Source organism: Amblyomma americanum, chromosome 5, assembly GCF_052857255.1.
Source record: "Amblyomma americanum isolate KBUSLIRL-KWMA chromosome 5, ASM5285725v1, whole genome shotgun sequence".
Lineage (NCBI taxonomy): Eukaryota > Metazoa > Arthropoda > Arachnida > Ixodida > Ixodidae > Amblyomma > Amblyomma americanum.
In genome coordinates this window covers 28,775,735-28,803,440 of record NC_135501.1, presented here as the reverse complement: position 1 = coordinate 28,803,440, position 27,706 = coordinate 28,775,735, and the positions used below count along the sequence as shown (strand labels likewise).

Below are 27,706 nucleotides of genomic sequence, written 5' to 3'. Positions count from 1 at the left end.
ATTTCTCTGAATAAGCCGCACGTGGCCAACGCGAGCTGGTGTAGTTCAAGAAATTACTAAGCTGTAAACATCAACCATTGCTGTGATTCGCAGAAACTGAAAACGCGCCTACAAGCCTTGAAACCCCGCGCTCAACGCCTCTCCGCAACGACACTCCCTGGCCTTTTGCCTACCACGAGCCCGCTAGCGACTGCAGCGCCACCTCGTGTGTTTACAAACATGCAGGAGGTCTATACTGTCCTACCCACCGCGTCGTCCAAGCGCGGTATATGGGAAAGGGGCGCTCTTGCATCGTCACACTGAAAGGCCCACCAACTCCTACTGAACGCCTTTACTACTATGGCTGTATCCTGCGTCCTCGGCCTTACAAACCGAGTGCTGTCTACTGCATGTTTCAGCTGTTTGAGACCTGACCACATGCGCCGACCATGTCCTTTTACAACGCAAGGGGAGGCTAAGCCACAAGGAACTCCGTCTTACCGGCGTTGACTTTGCAGGCGACCACGAGATTACTTCTCCAACTTTCCAATAAAACAGAAATCAACTGAAAAGCTTCGGCGTGGCATCTATAAGCAAGTGCCTCCACATGAAAATATAGTCCCGATACAGACATCCAACAGGTTTGCGGCTCTCGAGTGGGATGAAGATGACTGGCCAGGAGCTTTCGGAGCCCAATCCACCTGCAGCCTCTGCCCAACAGTCTTACCGTGATAAACTGCGCAAGGATCGCCGCCACCTTCAGGCTTCATAACAGCACAGCAAGCTGGAGCCTCTGTGTGAGGACATGGCAGCAGGTGACGACGAAATTGCACGCCTTTTAGCCGAGTGTCGCGAATTAGTAAGGCGTCGCCGACTTTCCGAAGGGGTACGCTAGCGCATGCGGGTTCGAAAAAAACAACAAAGAGATCAGACAAAACAAGACGAAGCTGTATTTATAATTTAAAGGAAAAGAGCCGATACGAAACGAAAACAAGAAAAACACATACTCAGCACGCGTACAACACTACAGAATAAAGGAAAGAGTTCACCAGGTACAGAGCGCCCCAGGTGAAGTGGGGATGCCTTGCAGACAAGGTGGACGCGGGTGGAAGAAGTGCGACGCGTCTCTGGCGTTGCGGCGAAGGAAGTGGCGGAAGGGAGCCGGGTGGTAGTAGGAGCGGAGAGGACCACAGGAAGACGCCGTTGGATTCCCGTCAGCAGCCCCAGGAACTTGGCAGCAACAGGAGCAGCGTAGCTAGATCCCACCGACGGCGTCCCAAAACGCCGTGAGCTTAATACAGGCTATCCAAGGGAGCCTCTTGGCAGCACGGACCCTCAATCCATCGACTGGCACCTACAAACTTGAAAGGAACACAAAAGGCTTGCGTCGGTGATCCAAGGGAAGTCAACGCGCGGCAGCACGGACCCAACGTCCAACGGCTGCCACCTCCACGCTTGAATGGCACGACCTCCTCTGTCCTGTCTGCCTTCACACCTCGGTTTTCTGGCCCGTCAGCTCTCCGCTTCTCGTGCTCGCCACGTTCTTCGTCGGCGTCGCCTCGCACGCACCCTTCGGACGATGTGCAACACTGAGCTGGTACGCGCAGCGCTCCGCTGTCGACGCACTACACTCAAAAATCTCTCGACTATTTGGTGTGCACCTCACGCCGAGGTCTCTAAGCTACGGCAACGCCGTGCCTCGTCGTAGACAACCAGCGGAATCCGACTCCACGACAATCAATGCTGCACACGTCGACTACGTCCAGTCCTCATTCGTTTTTCGCAGACTCTACCAGGTTTTCGGCAGCACTGCTGGATAACTCTACAGCATCCCTCGTTCGATTTATGGTAAACCAGTTATCTAACCTGACATCAGTTCTTTTACAACAGTTGGACGCCTAGTCAAAAATGGCGATCACATGCTGTTGTGACGTGCTCCAATGGAATTGCAGAGGCCTCTCCACAAAGCTGGGAGAGCTCGAATCTCGACTTCGCATGAACAAGCTCCAGGTGTGGACCCTGCTAGTACAGGAGACCAATGCCTTGCCATCCATTCCAGGCTTCAATCGATACATGTATCCTTCAATGAACGACCGTCGTGTTCACACTGCTGCCGCTCCGGGAAACGCGGCTGTATATGTGGCTATGCATTTTCCTCAAGTTCGCCTCTCTGAAAAACTGGTGCACCTCATATCAGGAGGTAGTTGCAGTGGCCGTGAAGTTTCCCAAGGCAACTGTTGTGGTCGTCATACTACGCAACACCCGCCGGTGGAGCTCCCTCTCGCATTAACCTGGGGTGGTTATTAACTCTCCGACGACACCCAGGGTAGCCTATTTTAGTTTAGTCGGCGGTGACATTAACAACCCTCACCTGGACTAGGGGTACCCAACTTCAAGCCCCCGTGGTAGGCGTGTGCGGGCCGCTTTCTCGGATGTGTTGCTGGTTTTACTAAACCATCCAGGTTCAGCAACGCGGGATGTGCGCCATGCTCGCAGTCCAACTTATGCTTCGGACCTTCAGTGTGGTAGGTCCCGGCACTCCCTCGTGGCACCTGGAGCCAGACTGCTGAGGTAGTGGCCACCAACCTATCATCATCGGTCTCCATCCGTCACGGGCCCGCCGATTACGCCGTAGGTGTTCTCTGGTCAATTGGGGCACCTTTCGCAACACCCTCGAAGATCTCTCTCTGCAGTCTTCTACACCACTTCTGAACTGCATACAAACCGCGCTGAAAAAGGCTACAACTGTCACCTGGACAGATGTCAATCGCCCGGAGCCGGATGTGGGCTTCTTAGCTTGTGGGCTGCTCGCCGACAAGCGGAGATGGCAGCTTCCCGGGACCCGAATTCTACTCAAGCACGGGCAAGGCTGAATTACCTTACTGCCAAGGCTCGCAGATATGAACGAAATATCTCGCGACGACAGTCGCATGCGTGGTGTGAGCAGCTCTCGACAAAATCATCGACTGCTTCTCTCTGGCAAATATTCCGTTGAATGGAACATGGTTCCCATCATCCTGACGCCGTGGCCACAACATTACCCGCGCGCGAAGAAAGATCTTTTGCCTTATGATTCTATGCACTCAAAGACGGTGAAAAGAGCAATAGCGTCGCATTGCTTCGAGTCTTCTTTGAAAAAGTCGTGCCCGCATCAGTTGCAGGCTAGCTTCCAGAATCAGGTGAGCCGGCTTTCGGCGGCTGGGTTCCCCTGCTCAGTGTTGACTGCTGTCTGCGAGACCCTTCTAAAAAAAGTCAAGCAAGGAACACGAAAAAACTCCAGAGAGGTTCGTTGCAGGTCACAGAAGCCGTTGGTGGTGCCTTACTTGCACAAAACTGCTCACAACTTGAAGAAAGTGGCCAACAGGCATGGGGTGAGTGTCGTTTTTTCCGCCCCCAACAAGCTGAAAAAGCTGTGCCCCCGTATTTGCAGCCCAAGAAAGCGGGGTTGCCAGATAAGGCACGACTCTCCATTCATCATGTGTTCCACAGGAGTGGTCTATGCTATCCCCTTAACGTGCGGGAAGACCTATGTTGGCCAGACTGGGCGCTGCATCAACGAGCGCTTGGGGGAACATGCCCGAAATTTATCAGATTTAAAGGATAAATATGCACATTTGGTAGCGCATATTATGGGTTGCGACGGATGCGAGGCACGATTGAGTCAGACTAAGATTCTTGGCAAAAGCACAGATAAGAAGGCACGTGAATGTCTGGAGTCTTTTTTTTTTTACATAAGGAAACTTGGCAATAGGTGTGTCAGCACCCCATCTGTTTCACTTTTTTCGTCCGAGTTCGAATTTCCCCTCTCTTTGATACCCAGGGTGTAGCTTACACGGATGCCTCCTTCGTGGCTCCTCGAGGTTCGTGCGGCTACGGCCTGTACCATCCACACCTCCCTGCTCCTGAAACTCACACCAGCGGGCCGTATCTACACCCTCCAGACGCATTGTCCCTCGAGGTCCTCGCCATTGCGCATGCCCTCCAGTCATTTGCCCTCCTTCCCTCTCTCCAAGAGTACACAGTCTATTCAGACTCACAAGCCGCTATACACCACATACAGAAACGCACCCTGACCCCTTCTCTCCAACAGGAGGTCGAACGAGCGGTCTCCGCACTGCAGCCTTCCATCGTTTTCCTCCGCTGGGTCCCTGGGCATTCAGGGATTGACGGCAATGAGCTGGCCCATCAGCTCGCCCGCGACACACTTTTCCGGGCACCGTTGATCCCCTGGCCCAAGCCCTCGGAGGACGGTGGGAGGCTCACCCTTCGCCGCACCTTAAAAGAGGGCTACCTTGAGCTCCGCCTCGACAAACGCCTTTACCCTCCTCCTCATCCATCACTCACGGTGCCGGAGTCTCGCCTTCTTCGGCACATTCAGATGAATGCAGTTATCACCCCGTCCCGCCTCTTCCTCTATCGCTATCGATCGGACCCTTCCTGTCCCAACTGGCCCTGCATCTATGCGGACCTGGCCCATTGCCTCTTCTATTGCCCGGCTGCTCAGCAGTCGGGTTCCTTCCCCCCACCCTTTCTATCCATCACCACCTGGCTCGACTGGCTTGGCGCTGAAGGGGAAGAAGAACAGCGGCTTCTGGTCGCCCAGGCGGTCGACATGCTCGGCCTATAAATTATGGTCGAATAAAAGTCGTTACTACTACTACTACTTAGATGCCGCCCTTAAATAATCTTTGTTAACTTTTTTGTTTTTGTTTTGGTTGCCGCTTGCTCATGTGTGCTCGCTGTGATGGTCGCTTAGATTTCTTTACCTTTCCTGCCCTCCTCCTTCTTCTTTTTTCAGTGAAACGTCGCCATATAAAGGCGCTGCCTGGTTGCAATAAAATTAGTCGTGAGTTAGCGCTTTGTGTCTCGTCCTTGTCTTTTCGTGGTTTGCATGCTCTGGTGCTATTTTCTTCAAATCAAGTATGCATCAACTCGCCCAAAAAGAAGTGTTAATGCTTCGTAGCTAACTTAGCTCCCGATGATTTCGTCAGAGAGGCAGCGCGGAAGGTTTTCCCCAAGCATGATGTGTTGCCTCCAAGGGTCATGGAGCCCCCTTGGTTGCCATTCCATGATATGTCGATTAGCTACCGTCTACAGCCGACGCCTAGGGAATCGCAAGCCCATTTGCCAAGCCCGAGTTGCTTGCAGCACTAGATGAGGCCCGTCGGAAGACTGCGCCCGGTCTGGATTCTATTCCGTACGAGGTGGGCACGAGCTTGAGTTCCGCTGTGCTCGCTCAACTCCTCGCCGCCATTAACAAGGTATAGATAGACGGCGTCGTACCAGAAGCCTGGAAATCGGCTATTGTGATCCCCATCCCAACGCCGGGGAAGCCGCCCACAGACCTTGGTAATTTCCGGCCGGTGTCCCCTACGCCAACATTGTGCACGCTTCCTGAAAAAATGCTTGCAACAAGACGGTCGTTGTGGCTTGAGCACCACGCTTTCTACCTCTCCGCCCAAATTGGCTTTCGTACGTCCATAGGTACAGAAGATCGATTGGCTGTCTTGGCGTCAGCAGTTCTGGCATCAACTAGCAGCCACAATGTACGTACTGTACTAACCATGGACGTGGAAAATCCGTACGATAATATCAGTCATGCTGTCATCCTGAAATCCCTTGATATGCTGCATTTCCCCGTTAGAGTGCGCAATTTTGTTAAATCCTTCCTTGAAGGCCGACACTCTGCCATACGCTTCGGTGGTGAGGCCGTCGGATCATTTGTGCCTCTTCGCGGAAAAACCCAAGGATCGGTATTATCGCCAGCATTTTTTAACCTTGCTTTTATCCCCTTGCTTGGCGCTTACATATTGTTTCTGACCCTAAGTTCTTATTGTACGCTGATGACATCACGGTGTGGAGCACTCACAACGACCTGCTGGCTCAAGCCGTAAGCCTACAATCAACCATAATTATTACGTTGAGTTATGTTTCTTCAATTGATGTTCAGGTTTCAGTTAGCAAAACTACGTTCGTGTCAGCCGCCAGCCGCTGGGAGCGCCGTAAATTCGCTGCAATACCAATTCGTCTTCATATATCCGGAACTCCAAGAAAGTTCGACCGTAAAAATCTTGGGCTTGACAACACAGGAGTCAGGAACAGGATCGAACCGCTTGGCTTTCTCAGGCTAAAAAGCAAGCAATTCATGCGTTGGGTCCGATCAGACGCATTGCTCCCAAAAACAGGCGGCGCCCGCTCTAATGTTGCACGACAGTTGGTGCGGGCCGTTGTGCAACCGCGCCTCGTTTGCCAAGCGCAATTCCAACATTTGACGAGAGCTCATTGTGATCGCATTGAAGCTGTTAATCGCGAGGCAATGAGGGTAATCAGTTGCCTTCCCCGCATCACCCCAATCGTGGCGCTCTAAGAACATGCGCAGCTGAATACACTAGATGAGCTGGTGCAGCAACGACGCGATGCTCGCCGGCTTAAGTCTAACCTTACACACACACAACGTGTTCACTCAGGCCATATGCTTCATTGCACTCCATTCTACAGCCGCCTCCGCCAGTTCTCCCTCCCTGGCGTTTTGAGCAGCTAAGCAGCAACAAACCAATTGATCTACGTCAGCCATCATCTACCCTCGCGGCGTCGTCGTTTAGCGACCGAATAACAGAACAAGACTCCCATCTGTCGCATGGCTTCATCGTTATGTACATTGACGCAGGCATCCAGGCCTGCGAAAAGACAACAGCAGTTTACTGTCCTTGCAAGCCTGCCCTGAACAAAATGACCAGGTTTCGTTTTCCACAACCTCCTTCTTCCTTCGGTGCGGAGATGCTTGCGGTTCAAGAGGTACTTTACTATGTGGCCGCCGTTGCCATGGTACCAACGGCCCGCATTGTCATTCGCATCGAAGCCTTTCACGTCACACGCCTACTACGACACACCACAGAAATTTGCCAAGACATCTATCATCTAGTGGCAAGCATCCCGCAGCCAATCCGTATTGAGTGGGTCCCACGTGACCTCCTGCTCGCTCACAAAGCCGTGCAAATTCTTCAACCCGCCTTTCAACCCCAACCTCGTCTTTGCCTCGAGTCCTCACTCTGTACGACATCACCCTCCTTCTAACAAGAAAGGGACACCTCCGGCGCCGCCACGTGCTCAAATCCCTCCGTGTGCGGTAACCCTCCCCCGTGGTCTTACCAGTGCAGAGGAGATTGCGCGTCGGAGGGTCCGGGTCGTGTTGCCCTAACTCCAGCCGTGGCACGAAAGTGGCCGCAATTTCAAGATTTATAACCCCACCCCGGGTGTCCAGTATACAAAAAAAGAAATACTGAGTCCGATATTCACAATTTGCTGTGGGTTTGTCTGGCGCTGAAGCCGACGAGAATTCGACACCTGGCGGCAGTGGGTCTCTCGCCGAACAATCCGGATTCATATACCGCTTGGACGCAGGGACCACATCATCGTTCACTCTTTGACTTCATTAGATCAGCGAACCTTTTTTCATTTTTTTAAGCATGCTCGTCATCCATCGGTATATACCATTTTATGCCCTGAGGCAATAAACATCGCTTAAAAAAAAGATTCGGTTTTAGGTGACCCGTGTCGTATACGCTACGAACTGGCTACAACAGTGGTAGTTAATTATTTGCTATGCGTATGAGCATAAATGTTAGCGCAAACCCTCGGACCTCAGTCCCCAGCAACTGCGGAGCAACTGACCAAGGTGGCGGTCACACCTGTGACGCAGCGGAGGGTGTTTAGAATCTCTGGCTCTGGTCAAGATCGTTTAACAGTACCTCTTGCGGGGCTAGTTGGTGTAACATTGTGTAACAAAAGTAAAACAGCGCTAATTTTTACACAAACCACACAGAAAGACCAGACAGGACGGGCGCTGACTCCAACTATGTTTATTGAAAGCCACATGTTGCCTATATATAGCCCGAAAAATGTGAACGCATGCGCATTTCTTACATGGTAAAAAAGAAAAAAATGAACAAAAGAGAAAAAAGCAACAACAACAAAAAACACACTCAGACCAAACCTACTCATTATCGCGTATTCTTTAGCAATCTAGGGTTTCAATAAACATAGTTGGAGTCAGCGCCCGTCCTGTCTGGTCTTTCTGTGTGGTTTGTGTAAAAATTAGCACTGCTTTTATTTTTGTTACACTCCGGACAAAACCCCACTGGAAACTGAGCGTGGCAACGTTCAACGGTAGAACCTCATCTATTCAGGATAGCCTAACAATGCTGTTCGTGCAACTAGCGTGTATTAAATCTGATGACATAGGGCTTAGTAAGGTTACGACAAATAAGGCACATGCAGTACTAAAGGGCGGGTACGTGCTTTGCTACCATGGATTAGCGGACAGACGAGAACTAGGGGCGGGTTTTTTCATCGATCAGAATATAGATGGCAACATGGTCTATAGTATTAACAAGAGGGCGGCGTTACTGTAATTGGTTTTAATGAGAGAAACAAAGTGAAGGTGGTACAGGCATACGTTCCTACACCCAGCCATGACGACGAGATCGTCGAAAGCTTCTATGAAGACGTGTAATCGGCTATTAGCCAAGTAAAAAAAACACACGCTGCATTATACTGATGAGCACTTCAATGCCAAAATAGGCAAGAAGTAGGTTGAAGATCAGGCAGTGGGCTACTATGACATAGGCTGCAGGAATAGCAGGGACGGAGTTATTAGTAGAGTTCGCACAGAGAAATAATTAATGTATCACGAATGTCCACTTCCGCAAACGAAAGAACAGGAAGTGGACGTGAAAAAAGCCAGGATGACGAGACTAAAAATGTAACCAACTTCATACTAAGCGCTGACTCTGGAATCGTACAAGATGTGGCTGTCCTCGGAAAGGTGCATTGTAGCGACCACAGAATGGTAAGGTCTCGAATTAGTCTACCCATGAAGAGGGAAGGGAAGAAGCTAGTGAAAAGGAAGTCCACTAACGAGTTAGCGGTACGAGGGAAAGTAGAGGAATTCAGGATTTCCATGCTGAACAGACATTTGGTTTTAGCGCAGGATGACGGCCTTAATGTCCATTCAATGAATCATAATCTCAGCCATCGTTACGGACTGCGCAGCAGAAGTAGGCGGTAGGACAGTTTGACAGGATACCGGAAAGCTCTCTCGGGAGACGAAAAGTTTATTTTAAAAAACGCCAGAGAATGAAAGCTTCCCACCCCACAAACAGAATACAACTTGCACACCTATCAAAGCTAATAAATAGCGCAAGGAAACAAACACAAGCAAGATTGATATAAAAAGATCATCATCATTATCATCACCATCATCAGCCTGACTACACCCCCTGCCGGGCAAAGGCCTCTCCCACGTCTCTCCAATTAACCCTGCCCTGTGCCAGTTGCGCCCAACCTAGGCACGCAAACTTATTAATCTCATCCGCCAACCTAACCTTCTGCCGCCCCCTGCTATGCTTCCCTTCATTTGGAATCGAGTCTAGCTGTTACGCTTAAGGACCCTAGCCCATTTGTTCCTCTTGGCTTCGACTAGGGTGTCATTAAAACGTGTTCGTTCCTTGACCGACTCCGCTTCCTTGCTGTCCTTGACGTTATAGCTATTAATTTAATTTCCATAGCTCCCTTCGATTTTCCTCATTTTAAGTTCAACCCTTTTCGTTAGCCTCCACGTTTGTGCCCCGTAGGAGAGTACCGGCAAGATAACAGCTGTTATACTTAGTTAATTATTCAGTACTGCCGGCAACTTTTTCGCAGCCTAGGCAAGAGTGGTTACTGGGCATTGCAAGTTATAATTTTTACAACTCATTGTCGTACTATGGCGACGAAACAACAAAATACAAAAACACCAATAAAATTATACAATGAACAATCAAAACTTATTAGCAGATTGGCACTTGCAAAATAGCAGCAAAGAATGCGCAGCATTCTGGACTGCTGCTGCTGCCCGAAGAGAAAATTGTACATGTCGATTGTCTGTTGCCGCCATGTCTCCGGAAATCACCAAATTCATTAACAACTGCCGTCAGGAAATACGCAAAATATGGTCTTAACTTCAAAAAGTTTTATGAAAAGAATTTAAACAGCTGAAATCTTCGATCGAATTCTTCAGCCAGGGATTCGGCGCCACGGCCACACGCTGCATCCAGATTGAAAAAGAAAGGAAACTGCACTACAAACAAGAACATTGAGGTGAAAGGCGTACCGACGAATGAAAAGGAAAGCGTTAAAGTCTTGATGAAGAAAATAGGGGATGCTTGCGAAGAAGAAATGAGGTAAAATGATTAAGAAGTTTCCATCGTGCCACGAGAAAAATGAAGGATTCCCAGACAAAATTGTGCAATCCTGGGCACGTGCGAAGTGCGATGCATTTCTTGCAAGCACGCAAAAAGCAAATTATTAAACCTGACCTCGGTCTTTCGGGCCAGACGCCCGTCTACGTTAATGAGCACTTGTGTCCGGTCGCCAAACATCTTGTGTAGACCATTGCCAACAAGAAGGAAAAAAAAAATTGGAAGTATGCGCAGATAAACGAAGGCAAAAAAGTCGCCAGGAAAACCAACACATCGAACGTGCTCCGTGTGACATGTCCTGAGGACGTGGATAAGATAAAATAGTCAACATTCCGAATTCTGGCTCTAACCTTTTGCATCAGACATTCCTATGTGTAAAGCTTCTCTGGCACCGTCGGCTCTAAAAGATCTTTACTCGGTTAAAGGAAAGCTCATGCAATTTTTTCACCTGAACACCCAGTTCGCCATGAAATAAGCAGAATGAACTGGATGCGTTTTCTTCCTTTTATTTATCATATGACGTCATCATAATAACTGAAACTTGGTATAGGGAACCTGGTATATGTTCCCTAAAAGGACGAATACAGCATACTTAGTATTTCCGGTTATTGTACTTATTGTTTATGGAGGTTTAACCTCTCAAAGCGACTCGGGCTATGATGGACGCCGTAGAGAAGGGCTCCGGAAATTTCTACCACCTGGGGTTCTTTAACGTGCACTGACATCGCACAGTACACGGGCCTATAGAATTTTGCCTCCACCGAAGTGCGACCGCGGCATCCGGGGCCGAACCCGCGTCATTCGGGTCAGCATCCGAGCGCCATAACCACAGAGCCATCGCGGCGGTGTACCTATTGTTTGAACCGCTCTGGAAAGAAAGGCGGTGGTGTGCTACTGATGATAAAAGATTTATTTCATGGCGATGCCTGTCAACCCTACACACGAGGTAATGTTGATTTCGAAATGCTGACCGTAATCTTTAATAATTACGTTTTCGTCTTTTTGTACCTTCCGCCAATAGGCCGTAGGTTGACTTTTTATGTTGTTCCTTGATAAGTTTTTCAGCTGCGAAAAATGAAAATTTGTAAACCATAGTGCTAGGCGGCGATATAAATATAAACTTGTTGAAGGAATAAGTAGCCCAGTGCGAGTCCGTAACACTGCTGTAGTCAAATGCCCGTACTAATCTGATTACTACAACGACTCGAACGCAGAATGGGTCTGCTACATTACTAGACGTTTTTATCACTAGTCTGTACCCTCAAAACATTATCTCAGGAGTTATTGGTGCACGAAAAAGCGACCACTTACCATATTTTTTTCTGTTTACTGAAGCAGGTGTTAAAAACAAGCCTGTTATTGACCGACCGTCTGCAGTAAATCAAGATATCAGTCTATTAACGTTATATGAATTTCAGAAGTAATTGTTGCAGGTTGATTGGGGAGAAGTTTACGAAAAAATCAGACTCTGATGATGTCTATCCGCTTTTTTAACGTTGTTCAAAATTATACTAAATGCTTTAAAGACAAACAGGCTCACTCTAAAAAATCCAGGAAGACAGATTACTAAAAGAATGTTAAAGTTAATAAAACGGAAAGATAAACTTTGCATGAATTTCCTGCAAACACGGGAACTCGATGATTTACGGACATTTAAAGGATTTAGAAACAAAGTGACTGCAGCTCTTAGGAAACCCGAGAAGCATTATGTTCACAATCTTTTCAACATGGAACTGGTAAAACGGAGCGATATACTACCGAAGAGAATCAACATGGTACTGTGAGGGAATAGCAAAAACCAAAATCGTGTTCATGAGATAACTCTCGATTGTGTATCAAAATCCGGAACGTCTCTCGCTAACCTTTTAATTCTTTTCTGAAAAATTTAGCTGAGAGTCCCCATGATTCACGCAGCTTAAGTTACCTCGGTGAAAGGAACTCTGATAGAGCATTCCTTGGACCAACTAGTGCTAGTGAAATCCAAAACACGATTTTAATTTTCCGTAATAGCAGACCCCAAGATTACAATGATATACAGATTGGACCCGTTAAATACGTTACATATATCATAGCGCGCGTCCCTCAACATACCTTAATGTCTGCTTTGCGGAAAGGAAATTTCTTAAAGCAACGTAACTGGCAAAAATGAGTGTCCTCTTTAAAGATGTCAATAGCAAGGACATGTCGCCCCGACATGTATACTTAGTGTTTTCAAAAAGCATATATAAGTTAATTATTGACAGAATGACTACTTTTTGTGAAAAATATAACATACTGACGAATTCTTAAATCGGATGCCGTAAAGGCCGCTCGGCAGAGTTGGCAGAGTAGGCAGGGCATAGAAAACAAGATATTAACCACAGTTACTTTCATTGACTTTTCTAAAGCACTCAGCAGCATTAATCATGAGGCATTAATAAAGAAACAAACATTATGTCATTAGGGGAATATTTCTAGATTTCCTTAAAACGCATTAAAATATCACCGCCAGAGAGTTATCAACATTCGTACCTCTAACATTATGGAAATGAAATCTGGGATTCCACAAGCAAGTATACTGGGGCCCCTACAGTTTAATCTTTATATTAATGAAGCCGCCACGGTGGCTCAGTGGCTATGCCGCTCGGCTGCTGGCCCCAAAGACGCGGGTTCCATCCCTGCCGCGGCGGTCGAATTTCGATCGAGGCGAAATTCTAGAGACCCGTGTACTGCGCGATGCCAGTGCACGTTAAAGAACACCAGGTGGTGGAAATTTCCGGAGTCCTTCACTACGGCGTCTCTCATAGCCTGAGTTGCTTTGGAACGTAAAACCCTCATAAACTAAAGTAAACTTTATATTAATGATGTCAGTAGTGTTTACGATACTTTTAAGTTCATTACTTATGCTGACGATGCTAGCCTGTTTTTTTACATCTTCAAATACTAATGAGCTGGTACCAGGCTGCAGTGATGCCCTAAGTAAATTACATGAATGGAGCTCATTGAACGCATTTACCATTAATAGTTTTTAAATTAAGAGCGTGCTATTTCAAGCAAAAAAACAAGAGCGCCAAAACTAAAGGTGACCTTGCAATTGGCACTTCGAGAACTGAACTTATTCCCTGCACAAAGAATCTTACAGTTATATTTGATGTCCACTTAACATAGAATAATCTCGTCGAATTCATTTCCGAGAACTTTGCGAGAGGTGTTGGCATACTAACAAGATTACGCTTGCTCTTACCACAACCCAATAACGTGCTAATATGCAATTCACTATTTTTATCGCATACTAACTATTGCCACCTGGTTTTGGTTAGTACCACCACAACTAACATCTCTAAGCTGTTTCTATCGCAGAAGAAAGCTGGTCGTGCATTTGCTAACTCAGCACACCTAGCACACCCAGAACCACTTTTTAGCAGCCTTCGCATAACCACCATGTACTCCATTTACAATGGCTCACTATTCAAGCGACATCTAGAAAGCAAAAAAACAGGGCTGCAATTTGAATCAAGAGTAAGCTAACCTCACAACAAATAATTAAGTTTACCACAAAATTCATAATGAAATATCTTATGTTCCGAAAAGACGAATTAACTATGGGACCGAGTCACAGACCACCATCATTACTCAACTCACTTGGCGATGTTAATCTGATTTGTTAGTTCTGAGCACTTATATCTTTATGTCGAAAAACTTCTACACTGTTTGCTCTATACTCTGGCAATTTTTTTATCATTTTTGATTAGTTGCATAATGTGTTTAGTATTCCTATTTCATGTTACTCTGTTAATTTAAATCGCTACCTAACCTTGTAAGTGTTATCTTTATAATATGTACAGACATGTACAAATTCAGTAGCCCGTACTTAGAAGTAACATAGGCCTCGTCAAGTCGCGCTCCTTCGGCATTTTGGTCATGTTCCTGATATTGTGTACATAAGATGTCGATAAATATGCCTGTTTGTCTATCAGCTCGAATTCACTTGACCAGCACGATCCTTTCAAGAAAGCTACATATTACCATACAGCAATCGATTAGAAAAAATTCGCGCTATATTCATCGCGAATATAAAGCACTGCCAGCGTTACAAGAAACAAACAAAATCTATCCCATGAGCCTCCTGAAATCTCTCGTTCTGTTGTGAGTGGCACAAGGTCATGTCCCTGAGGCCCCGCTGCAAACAGCCCGATTGGTTCATTATTGATCCAGCTTTAAGCGTATTTTGGGTCGGACACGCGCTTTCAATTTACCTGCGTCTCCTCGTGCCATTTGGCTTTCGAGTGGTCTTCCCTGCACCATTACGTCCGCCACAGATCGTGAAGTGCTTTGCAACGTTCTATGCGCATTGTTCTTCATAATGTTGCGCTTCAGTTTCCTGCTTAGTTCTGCTTTTCTCTATTTTTGGATTTTTCCGCCATAAGTTGTCTAGCCGCCGCGGAGGTTGAATGGTTATGGCGCTCGGCTACTGGTCCCAAATACGAGGGTTCGATTCCGGCCGCGGTGGTCGAATTTCGATGGAGGTGAAATTCTAGAGTCCTGTGTACTGTGCGATGTCAGTGCACGTTAAAGAACACCAGGTAGTCGATATTTCCGGAGCTTTTCACTACTACGTCCCTCACAGCCTGAGTGGCTTTGGGACGTTAAACCCCCATAAACAAACAAGCATTAGTTGTGTATTCATTGTGACCAACTTTTTTTACTCAATGCTCCTATTCCAAATGAATAAATAAGTGTCATATTTATTGAAGATATGTGGGTACTGACAACGACGAGGTCCGAAACAAAACACAGACGAAAACTGGTGCCGAGCAGTAAAGTCATGGCGCACGCGCTTCCGTCATCTTGCGGCTGGGAATGCACGGGGCATGTGGGACCTTTTATCTTTTTAATGCCAAAGCATTAATAAGGTTATGAGAGCGAAATTTTTTCGGCGTGGGCGTCTGTGTTAAGCCTCTGCTTGCTAACCGTCTCCCTCTCCCCCTCCACTTGTAGGGGAGAGGAGCAAGAGGCCGGGCTAAGAATGACGGAGCAAATATTGCGACTATGAATGACTGAACACAAATGTGCAAAAGAAATGATTGCGAATAGAAATGGAATAATAATGCAGTACGAATGGGAACAGAATTGGAATTGGAATATATTCTCGACTGGAAGAAAAATGCATCGAATTTCCTTCGCATCAATACATGTGATTATTTCTATTTTTTTTAAGCACTGATTACGAGAGCACTCAGGGAGCGGCATAAGCTTACGCACAATAGAGGAAATTTATTCACGTACTTATTTATACAAACCTACAGTCCCTCGAGTAAGAATTAAAAGCTGGGCTAGTGTGGCATTGCTTTGGGTGGTGAACCGAGCGAGACACGCAAAGGAAAAAGCAGACAACTGACAACAAGCGCTTGTTGCGCGTTGTTCAACGCCCACACCTCAATCTCTTCTCGGAACAGTGCAGAAGTGAGGGATATAAATTTAATGCAACGCAAAGAAAAACTGGACAAAATGAAACATCGTGACAGACATTGCAGTGCGAGTATCAGTTTTTACCAGAATGTTAAATATGAGCTGTATTAAAAACAAAAGGTGGAGAAATAGAACAAGCAGACAATACACAAGGTCAGAAGCGGATACACAAGAATATCTCTAGTCAAGCATCTTGTCGTGACGCGCTGCGGTTGATGTTTCAGACATAGTTTACACGGGGAGTGCACTCCAATTAATACTAATTCTTGAAAAACTGAATAATTAAATAAGCTAATTCTGGGACTCATCACCCTTTAAGCCTTTGTTAATGTCATTTGATTTATGATGTGGATTCAAGCGATACTGTGCCCACTGTTCCATATCAATGTCAGTATTGTTAAACGAAGTGCGATCGAAAAACATTAGACGCAGGTATCGCCCGCGTCCAGATAGCGGCGAAAGGGCTGAGCTCTTATCGATTCTTCTGAGGCAGCTGCGCCCGCGGAAGTTGCCTGTTGTAAGGCGGTCTGCTTGGCTCTGCATGTGTCCTAAGCTGTCTTGATAAGGCTCACAGGTAACAGGCGCGCGGTCAAGTGCTCACCCATGTAACGTACATTAGTTATTTAGTGACTAGGGGAGAGAAAGAGAGAGGAAAAAATTTCGAGCTGGAACGATTAATGTGCACGTTGCTTTTACAGCAGTTTTGGCAATGTGATCCTGCCAACTAAGAGTGCTCGTAAAATACACTCCTGTGTACCCAACCACTGTGGCACATATCAGGGCTGTGTCCATGAGGCTGTAGTAATAAGACGAATCTCTTTTCCTTTATTAGAAAAGCACACGAAGTTACATTTTGTCTCACTTAACATTATTGATCAGGTAGCGCGCCATCCCCAAATTTTATTTGCACCCTGTCGTAGGATGCCGATATCCCTAGGATGAATAACAGTGCAATAAATGGCGCAGTAAGCTCTCATTACAGCCGCAATTGGGAAATTGCGCTTGCCAAACCATGTCGAGATTTCGCCACTAGAAGCGCTGTGCGTGACTGCGCCATCTAATAAAGTGCCCAGCAAAGAACTGTATTCAGGCCAAGAAACGTGTACGAACCAAGTGCGGCGATATAATTACATGACCACGTGATGGCTTGCATCTGTGTCTTTCTTCCGCCTGCATGATATTCCTTCTGCCTCATTTCATGACTCCTTCGTTGACAACGTGTACAATATGTCACCATGCAGGAACTCAACAGCACTTGTTCTGAAGCCACTTTTTTTTTTTGCCTCTGGTGCACGCCTTGATAAAGGGTTTGCACGAATTCAACGCTGTCTCTCTGTCGCTTTTTTGTCCTCTCCCGTAATTCTCCGCGTTCTCTTCGGATGTCTCAAGTGTAGAAAATGTGGCAAATATTCATTCGACCATATCATTTTTAAAACACTAAAAACGCAAAGAGGAGTTCCGGCTCCTCCCATGCGCCAGCCTTGATTACATTTATGAGAGCGTTCGAACCATTCCAGTAGGTGAATTAAAATGCAAAATGACAAATTAGGACTCGGAATGTGCGCCGTGATCTGCACGACGGGCGAGTTTAGCCAATGTAATTATGAAAAACTGCTGCAGCCACAAACAGTCACTGGTTGATTGTTCTCGGTCACCTGTCCGGAAATCATCTTTTATTCAGCATCGGTTCGGTTTCCAGCTCTTTATCTGTGGCCGCGTCAGCCTCTCCTGTACGAGTTCCCCAGGAAAGCTGTGGACTGCGCGTTTCGCGTCAACAACACCTTAGCTTTTCTGATGTAATAACACTATTCTGAACAGCAGCGATTGAAATAACCCCGAAGGGCCATTCCCGAACCAAAGAAGCCCGGCACCGATCCATCAGAGCTGACCAAGGCACTGGAATCGTCCTTGGCGGACCTGAAGCCGTTTTCTCGTGCTTCACATCCGAGTACAAGTTTTACAAACATATTTGTGGAAGCCCCCGGGGCGTCGTAGATAGCAGTAAACTTGAGCTGCCCGCCCTTTACGCCGGCTTCGAAAACATTCGGCGACTGGTTTCAATAGAGCGTTCCTGCGGGGCAGTTGGCTCAGTTTTGGTTCACCACGGGCTCAGTTTGCGCCCCTGGTGCTCTATTCGCTTTTTTCTCGTCGAATTCGCGCAGTCATGCCTTTTCTTAGACAACTGTTTTTGAGTGATCCACAGAACACGAGGCGCTTCGACAGCCCGCAGGCATCCTTTCAGTTCACCGCGAAAGAAGCCGCACGGGGTCAGCCTCCGTTTCATGAATGACACAAGTCTAAACAAGTCGTAGAGAAGTGAAAATTGGGTCACTGACCAAGTCGAAAGATGAAAAATGACGTTTCGGGTCCCATACGGGGCCCTTGTTCACAATGAGGCCGTCACAGAAGAAGGAATGGTTATATACGCTTCAGAATCTTCTGCAATCTTTTCACGTAGATAGGATGTAGCGTGCCCTGATTCTTGTTTAGCGTGTTGGCCGTTGTCTGGATGATTAGGGATTCTAGATGAAGTCTTGCAGATAGGTTTCTTTCCGTCGCCAAGATTTCCACCTCATCCCAGCCAATCTCGTGGCCAGTGGACAGCACGTGCTCTGCAACTGCATTTTTTGCTGCGCGCTTGTTTCTGACGTCGCCCTGGTGCTCCTTCATGCGCCGCTGGAAGTTCCCGGTTTCCCCAATGTAGACGGAGGGGCAGTCGCTGCAAGGGATCCTATAAACAACGCCAGGGAACTTGGCACGTGGTAGCGGGTCCTTCACGTTGACCACATCGGCTCGCAGTTTGCTAGTTGGCACGTGTGCAATGTGCACTTCCTGTTTACGGAAAATCCTAGAAAGGGCCTCGCTGATCTGACGCACGTACGGAATCGCAGCACGTTTTATCTTTTTTGTCAGCTGTTGTGCTCCTCGTGTGTAGGTGGCTTTCTTGGTCACTTTGCTGGTAAAATTTCTAGGGTAGCCGTTTCGCTCAAGATCGTGCTGTATAAGCTTCATCTCGTTGCCAAGGCTGACCGGGTCGGAACAGATGTTTTTAGCACGGTTGACAAGTGACGCAACCACTGAACGCTTGTGAGCCGTAGGATGAGCGGAATCAAAATCCAGGTATCTCCCCGTGTGCGTTGCTTTTCGGAAGACGCTGAAGGCTAACCGATGCGCATCACGTTTGACGAGCACATCCAAGAACGGGATCATGCCGTTCGCTTCCTCTTCCAAAGTGAAATTTATGGATGGCTCTACGGCATTCAGGTGTTCAAGGAAGCTGTGAATGTGCTGCTTGTTTAAAATGCAAAAGCAGTCATCAACATACCTCATAAACACCTTTGGACGATGTGTGAACGAGCTCAGGGCTTTCTGTTCAATAGACTCCATTGTCAGGTTGGCAGCCGTGACTGAAATGGACGCTCCCATTGCGGTTCCGAAGATCTGCTTGTACACTGTGCCGTTGTAAGAAAAATACGTATTGGCTAAGCAGAAATGAAGCAATTCGCTGATCTCGCTGACGTTCAACGGCGTGCGATCGGGAAATGAGGGGTCGCTTTTTATGAGCTCCTTGCAGGTTTCCACAGCAAGATCGACCGGGACACTTGTGAACAGGGAACATACATCAAAGGACACGAGCACATCGCTTTCTTCGAGGACGACATCCTTGACTTTTTCAATAAAGTCTTGCGAATTCTTGATGTGCGTCGCTGTTTGTCCCACCAACGGAGCCAACACTTTGTGCAGATAACCGGATAGACGGAAAAGAGGCGACCTGGTGAAATCCACGATTGGCCTTAGCGGAGGAAAGAGCCATTAGTCTTCTTGATAAAGACGTACAAGAAGATGTCAGAATGAATGCGATCGGTGTTCTTAAAGGAATGCGGAAACAGCACCATGAGCACATTCTTTCCGAAGGTGAACGGAAGGCCCTCGAGTCGCTGAGAAAGAAGGAAGATATTGCAATTCTGCCCGCAGACAAAGGAAATGTGACTGTTGTGCTTGACCGGTCTGCGTACCACTCAAAAATGTCAGAGATGCTCGAGGACGCGACAACCTACTGCAAGCTCAGTAAGGACCCTACGTCCAAAATACAGTCCCGCTTGCAAGTGATCCTGTCTGACATATTCAGTGGTCTTCCGCCTTCTCAAAGAAAGCTGTACTACAGGCTTCTTTGCACTAACGGATCCGCTCCGGCAATATATGGCTTGCCGAAAATTCACAAAAGTGGTACTCCGCTAAGGCCAATCGTGGATTTCACCAGGTCGCCTCTTTTCCGTCTATCCGGTTATCTGCACAAAGTGTTGGCTCCGTTGGTGGGACAAACAGCGACGCACATCAAGAATTCGCAAGACTTTATTGAAAAAGTCAAGGATGTCGTCCTCGAAGAAAGCGATGTGCTCGTGTCCTTTGATGTATGTTCCCTGTTCATAAGTGTCCCGGTCGATCTTGCTGTGGAAACCTGAAAGGAGCTCATAAAAAGCGACCCCTCATTTCCCGATCGCACGCCGTTGAACGTCAGCGAGATCAGCGAATTGCTTCATTTCTGCTTAGCCAATACGTATTTTTCTTACAACGGCACAGTGTACAAGCAGATCTTCGGAACCGCAATGGGAGCGTCCATTTCAGTCACGGCTGCCAACCTGACAATGGAGTCTATTGAAGAGAAAGCCCTGAACTCGTTCACACATCGTCCAAAGGTGTTTCTGAGGTATGTTGATGACTGCTTTTGCATTTTAAACAAGCAGCACATTCACAGCTTCCTTGAACACCTGAATGCCGTAGGGCCATCCATAAATTTCACTTTGGAAGAGGAAGCGAACGGCATGATCCCGTTCTTGGATGTGCTCGTCAAACGTGATGCGCATCGGTTAGCTTTCAGCGTCTTCCGAAAAGCAACGCACACGGGGAGATACCTGTATTTTGATTCCGCTCATCCTACGGCTCACAAGCGTTCAGTGGTTGCGTCACTTGTCAACCGTGCTAAAAACATCTGTTCCGACCCGGTCAGCCTTGGCAACGAGATGAAGCTTATACAGCACGATCTTGAGCGAAACGGCTACCCTAGAAATTTTACCAGCAAAGTGACCAAGAAAGCCACCTACACACGAGGAGCACAACAGCTGACAAAAAAGATAAAACGTGCTGCGATTCCGTACGTGCGTCAGATCAGCGAGGCCCTTTCTAGGATTTTCCGTAAACAGGAAGTGCACATTGCACACCTGCCAACTAGCAAACTGCGAGCCGATGTGGTCAACGTGAAGGACCCGCTACCACGTGCCAAGTTCCCTGGCGTTGTTTATAGGATCCCTTGCAGCGACTGCCCCTCCGTCTACATTGGGGAAACCGGGAACTTCCAGCGGCGCATGAAGGAGCACCAGGGCGACGTCAGAAACAAGCGCGCAGCAAAAAATGCAGTTGCAGAGCACGTGCTGTCCACTGGCCACGAGATTGGCTGGGATGAGGTGGAAATCTTGGCGACGGAAAGAAACCTATCTGCAAGACTTCATCTAGAATCCCTAATCATCCAGACAACGGCCAACACGCTAAACAAGAATCAGGGCACGCTACATCCTATCTACGTGAAAAGATTGCAGAAGATTCTGAAGCGTATATAACCATTCCTTCTTCTGTGACGGCCTCATTGTGAACAAGGGCCCCGTATGGGACCCGAAACGTCATTTTTCATCTTTCGACTTGGTCAGTGACCCAATTTTCATTTGTGAATAAATCATGCTTCGCCCTGACCACACGGTGTTCCGTCGAACCTTGGACTAAGTCGTAGAGAAAGGAGCCCAACGGCGTCGCGAAGGGAAAAAAAACACACTCTGGGACACGGGAGCCGAACGACCAGGCACGACTGAAGCTCTGCATCGCATGTCATCGTCGCTAAAGCATATATGCTTGAAAACAGAACTGAATCAGAAACCTCCAGACTCTCTGGAGGTTTTCCTCCCCCGTTAACTCCCTCCGGGTGCCGCTGACCGTAAAGCTTCTGATGATGCATGAAATATCCCAAGTTTTCAGAACAAAAGCCAATCTAGGACACCTGCAGGATGACAGGCGCGTAATTATGTTTTCCTGCTATAAAACAGCTATTTTCCCATGTATGACCAAGAAAAATACTTTTATTTCACGTTGGGTGGGTCGGAAGCACGAGTATGTGCTCCTAACTTTATTTTATCCTACATATTATATCGTGCACATTATTTCCAAATTGCCCATTTGCCCTTCCTTAAGAACCTAAGTTCTCGTCCAGTAAACGCCCCTTAACGGCCGTATGTTAGGTTGCAGTTTCTTCATTGACTCGCTGAAAGCATATCGGCCGATTTTTCTACAGACATTTTCCACAATCATTGAGCATAATGTTTAGTCGCTCAATTGCTTTAACTAATTCATCTTGCGATGTATTCGTTCTTCACTCTTTCCCTCTCTCCAACTAGAGCCTTCAGTAGTGTATTAATAATAACGGCATATTAAGAACAGTCTCTCATGACCCGGCAAGACGATTCATAGAAGGAAAACGTACCGGTGAAAAAGCTCGCCACTTCTTCGTCAAGCCAGAACGATTGACGACCGCCTCGTCCTACGACGAGCATCGCACTCGACTGCGGGCATCCAGCGCGGAAGTAAATGGAGAAGGGGCTGCACTTCGAGTCGCCCGCATTTTCAGATCTTACATTTTGGTCATTCTGCAGGCAAGTGCCGGGAAACATTTTTTGATGACTCAAAATCATCTTTCCTGAAAGTGGTTGACCAATTCGGTTAGTCGTTTCTGTCCGTGTATTTTTTTTTTTTGCCTACAACAAAGTTATCCGGCACTTTTGTCACGTTAAGTCGCTTATTTTCTCGAAGAAGAAGGTAACGGTAGGCTACATCAAGGTAGTGTTAACCGTTCAAAATATAGTTAGGTGCGGTGGTTTTTATTACAGACGGATCGCCCGATGAGCTACGCATCTCTTGCTAGCCAAGAGCCAGACAGAGCCGACATTTCTTCGTTTTAGTCTAGAATGAAATGGCGCTTCTAAGTTTTCGCGGGTGTTTCAGTATTTATATTTTTTTCAAATAATTTTTCATTTGTTAATTTTGCACATTCTGGTTAGTATAAAAGGTATTATTTTTCCATTCTCCAATAACACCGCTGGGCTTTGGTAATCCACTTTAAATGTAAAACAATCCTTTCAAGTAAAAACAGCCAGTTTCCATGAATTGCCAACCAGATGTAGAGTCGCGTTGGACTTGCTACAGTGAAGTGAAAGGGTCATGCGAAAGTATCATGTTTTTGCGGCTGAATTCTACTAGAGTTCCAACGACTCTGCATCTACGAAGCACTGTCCCGACGCACCGTGAAATTACGCCACAGCATGGCTAACAAGAGCTAAACGAGGTTTATAGTAAATAAGATGGTTTAATATAAGGGACGCCGTAGAGGAGGGCGCTAGATAATTTCGACCACCTGGGGTTCTTTAACGTGCGCTGACATCGCACAGTACACGGGCCTCTAGAATTTCGCCTCCATCGAAATTTCGACCAGCGCAGCCGGGATCGGTCACACGTCTTTCGGATCAGCAGCTGAGCGCCGTAAGCAGTGCGCCATCTCGGCATCTTTACAGTAAATAAGAATGATCGCCAGTGGCCTCTTTCCAAACGATTCCCGCTAACTGCAACGTCCGTTGTTAACATGTCTCACCAGCTGTTGTCAAGCTGCTGTGAGGGACCGCGACAGATGCAAGCCGGACCTGGGAGATCAGGAAAGCTGCGGGAAAAAGGTGGACGCAGCTGGTGCAGGTCGAGGCTAATCGATGGGAGGCGCGTGACCGGGCTGATGATGACGTTAGGGGTTTTCACTGGCAGCGTGCTGCATTTCTGAGAAAGTGACTGTTGCGGTGGGCATCAAGTTCGACCCGAGGTTTGTCAAAACACGCGCTCAGCGCGCGGAAATGAGTGATAACCAAGTTTGTCCGAGTGTGATAACCAAGTTTGTTCGATAAAGCTAAAAGCGTGTGGTTGTGGGATTTCCTGTATTAAAGCATGAGCGCACAAACTTTGGAACGAGACTAGACACGGTGGACAAACCGCAAAAACTACACGAGACTACTAAGCGCTGACTTTTAACTGCCATTATTTTCATCGGTGCGCAGATTCTGATATATAAATGGTAGCTGAAAGTCTGCTCTCTGTATTCGTGTGCCGTTTCTGCGTGTTTCCCACCGTGCTTAGACATGTATGAAAGTTAGCGCATTAAAGCTGCGAACTGGGCGAGTTGGTATTGATTCATATTTTAACAGCGCAATAAAACAACGGGACACAACGAAGAAAGGACACCACAAGCGCTGACTCGCAACTAGGTTTTTAATTCACGTCCAAGCATCTTAAATACTAAGAACGCCAAACACAAACAAGAGGGAAAGAAACCAAAAGAAAAACGACACAAAGCTGCTAATCATGCCTACAAAGGTGACAATCAGCACGAGCGCGAGACTACACATCTTGGCCGGATAAAAACATCATCTCTTTATCAGTTAGTGTGACAGAAGGATCACTAATGCAGCTATCAGGTTCCAAGCGGATGTGAAAAGCCTCCAAAATTTCCCGCGTTAGGCTGTCATTATGTTTTCCTAGGATGGCGGTACCTTCTCTTCAGCGCCTAAAAAACTAAGAGGTGTTTGCAGGCAGGTGGAAAAGAAGGCTAAGGCAACAACCGCGAAGAAAAAGACTGGGGGTTGTCAGACCAACCATAAGAGCCCTTTTGTGCCCTGTAATGTGGGCGTTGTCTACAGAATTCCGTGCACTTAGGGGATGAGTTATATTGGCCAGACAGGACGTTGCATCAACGCTCGTCTTAGTGAGCACCACAGGTCCCGAGATAATGGGTCTTCTTGTAACCTTGCCCGCCACTGGAGAGAAGGTACTTGCACCCCTCTGTTGTCTAACACCGTCATCCTAGGAAAACATAATGACAGCCTAACGCGGGAAATTTTGGAGGCTTTTCACATCCGCTTGGAACCTGATAGCTGCATTAGTGATCTTTCTGTCACACTAACTGATAAAGAGATGATGTTTTTATCCGGCCAAGATGTGTAGTCTCGCGCTCGTGCTGATTGTCACCTTTGCGGGCATGATTAGCAGCTTTGTGTCGTTTTTCTTTTGGTTTCTTTCCCTCTTGTTTGTGTTTGGCGTTCTTAGTATTTAAGATGCTTGGACGTGAATTAAAAATCTAGTTGCGAGTCAGCGCTTGTGGTGTCCTTTCTTCGTTGTGTCCCGTTGTTTTATTGCGCTGTTAAAATATGAAGTTAGCGCATGCACTGAAATTATAATTATGATAATCGACTAGTCTCGTTTCAACAATTACTGTGCTCTCCTTGCATGCCTCGATTCCTTGATCAAGTAAAATTTTCAGTTGTGTCTCCAGCGTCGTCCGTGTGAATTCCTTCACTTGTGTACGCGCCCTGTTCTGCTGGTTTCTCTACCTGGTTCCTATAGCCTGCCCTTCCACACATGGCACGTGGGGAGATGCCTTTCCACTCGCCCAGCAATTGTCGCTCCTTCACAGCTATTCTCCGTTGTGCATGTGCTTCTGCCTCGAGAGTCTGGCTTGGTGACAGCTCTTGGCGAAAGCATGGGAGTGAGGGAGGGAATAAGCAGTTTCTTAGACGACTTGCGGGCGTGTTGCGACGATTACAGTGGGCTATGTAGGGAATGTTTCTGACGCCGTAGCACGGGACAGGCTGGGTTAGGTTTCTTCACCAGCCTCTGCGGCGGTCAAAGGCTGCGCATTGCTGCGTCATTACGATGGCAACGCGCAGCTCCGCACGAGCAGAAGGCGCGGCCGAACAGGACATCGTTCCCCCACGGCCGCCCGTGTTTCCGCAGCAAGCGCTAAAAATACCCCCCCCCCCCCCCCCAACCCTCCACCCCTCCAGGGATCGCGTGGCAACGCTTCTTCCGCGGAGGCCGGGCTCTTTGTTCGCGTTCTTTAATTGCTCTTCTTTGTTGGCGGGGTACACATAAGGCGGTCGGCAAGAAAGCGATGCCGGCTGGAACGGCCCCGAGGCCAACCCGTTACGTCACGACAGGAAGCCCCTGCGATATGTCGGCACAGCTAGGCAGCCACTGCGTAACGCTCCAACGCTCGCCAGAACGCTGTTTTCCAGTGAGCCCTTTGACCATGTCACTTGCGAAACTGCTCGCAGGGCCTATGTATCAAAATGCGGTGGTGTTTGTGTTTGTGTTCTGCTTTATGGCACATAGGCTCCGTACAGTCAAGCTTGGTCACGTGCCCTCCGCCACCTATCGCAGCTTTCCCGAAACTGTGGGTCAGCGGGAGCGGAAGCGCCGCGTGCTGCAGCCGCTTTCAGATTCTTTCACGTCACTGCAAAGATGGCAAGTACAAGCGGAAATGACCTAAAATATTCCAGGAAGCAAATATACACAAGTGCCGGTTATGCTGCGCAAAGAATTATCACATGCAGCTGGGCGGGAACTTGGCATTAAAATGTGCAAGTTCACAGGTAGGCTGCACGACCGACAAGTGGATTGTAGCAGTCCGGACAGTCAAGTCGACAACCTCTGTCACGTTCAACGTCAGTCGTAGTGCCATGTATTTAAAACTACAATTTCAAATTACGTACACGTTACAACTCCTACGGCATGCATTTAGAATTTTGATAGCGCTAGAGGTATACTTTTTAATTGCGGGCGTCTAACCGCACTCTTGGCGTTTGTGCGACTTCTCGCCACGCTTTGGTTTCTTTGACGTTTGTGATCGTCTGAAACACGAACGTAATCAAAACTTAACGGAATGCGAGGAAAGAGAGGGGGGAGGGGGGTATTTTGGCATTGTCAAGCAAGCATATCGCCCGAAATGTACAAATTATGATGGGGCGTGTACTTCCACTGGCACTATTACTTGGCGACTGGGTTGACAGGCAGCGCTACTTTTTTTTTTAATCCGAGAACTCGCATCCAGTAATCTCTGCGGCCAAAAGCACGTACTGACACCCATAAAAGTTTTCTGAGCATCGAATACACGAAAAAACTGGATTTTCTCGGCTGCTGGAGGCGCCCTATGCATGTTGCGCAGGGAAGTGCAAAGAACACGCTCCAGTATGTCGCTGCATGCTTAGATCGAATGACAAACAATGGGGCGTTTTTTGCGATCTCCACGTCCCATAAAATCTTTTATTCACCAGTGTTGCGAGGCGTGCGCATAGCTCGCCGTAGTGCAAATTAGCTGTTGTCAATTTATTTTATTTTACATTCCGAGCGATGGCTGCGAATTCGTGCCGAATTAGTCAACAAGAATCTACACTGAACACTTCGCGAACTTTTGCAAAAAAACGCAATTGAAACGCATGCCAATTACTATAGTTACCCGAGTCTATGCAACCAAGAGGCTTTCAAGAGATGAAAGGCCTCTGATGTGTTTCATACACCATAATCATCCCATAACATTCATGGTACGCACATTTCATTAGAGTCCTACGTTTCACTGTTGCCAAGGGGTGAGTTTCCTCAATAAAATAAAACGCAAGTGAATTAAACCCTTCGGAGCGGTGAGAACAACGTATTGCTTTAAGCCTTTAGTGGACGTAAAGCCAGAAAAGGCCACTGGAGTTACTGAAAAGCGTGGCGCGTGATGCAACAAAAGAACACGGTGGGCGGCCGTATACAAAAACGCAGCGAGGACTTGAGAGCAGGCAGTGCGGCGAGCGCGTTCGCCTACCCAGTATCATCGCACCTGTCACGGCGGCGCTGAAAGCGGTGCCGCTCCGCAGCGCCCTCTGGTCATTGTACGGAGCCTATAGGCAACTAAGACCAGCATGCGCCAAACGCAAAGTTCAAATCCGATGGTCTGTTTGGACGAAAACTCCTAGGTTACTAAACTTTCCCGCCACTGCGCGAAGTTCAGGAAAACTGCTCATCGCTGCTCACAACATGAGCATAATCGAGAAATAAAACTGGTGGTCGTTTAACGAAGTTAATCCAAGTAGACGTGTGAAGGAAGGTTTTCATTCTTCAACTGGAAGAGGCGCTTAAGATCC

The 27,706-nt window shown here is 47.5% G+C and overlaps 1 protein-coding gene across 5 annotated transcripts in view; it reads right to left on the bottom strand.

Annotated features, from left to right (window-relative positions):
• LOC144132355 (protein stum homolog) overlaps positions 1 to 27,706 on the bottom strand; it is a 452,020-nt gene that overhangs the window by 276,697 nt on the left and 147,617 nt on the right. The gene's annotated exons all lie outside the window — the stretch shown is intronic.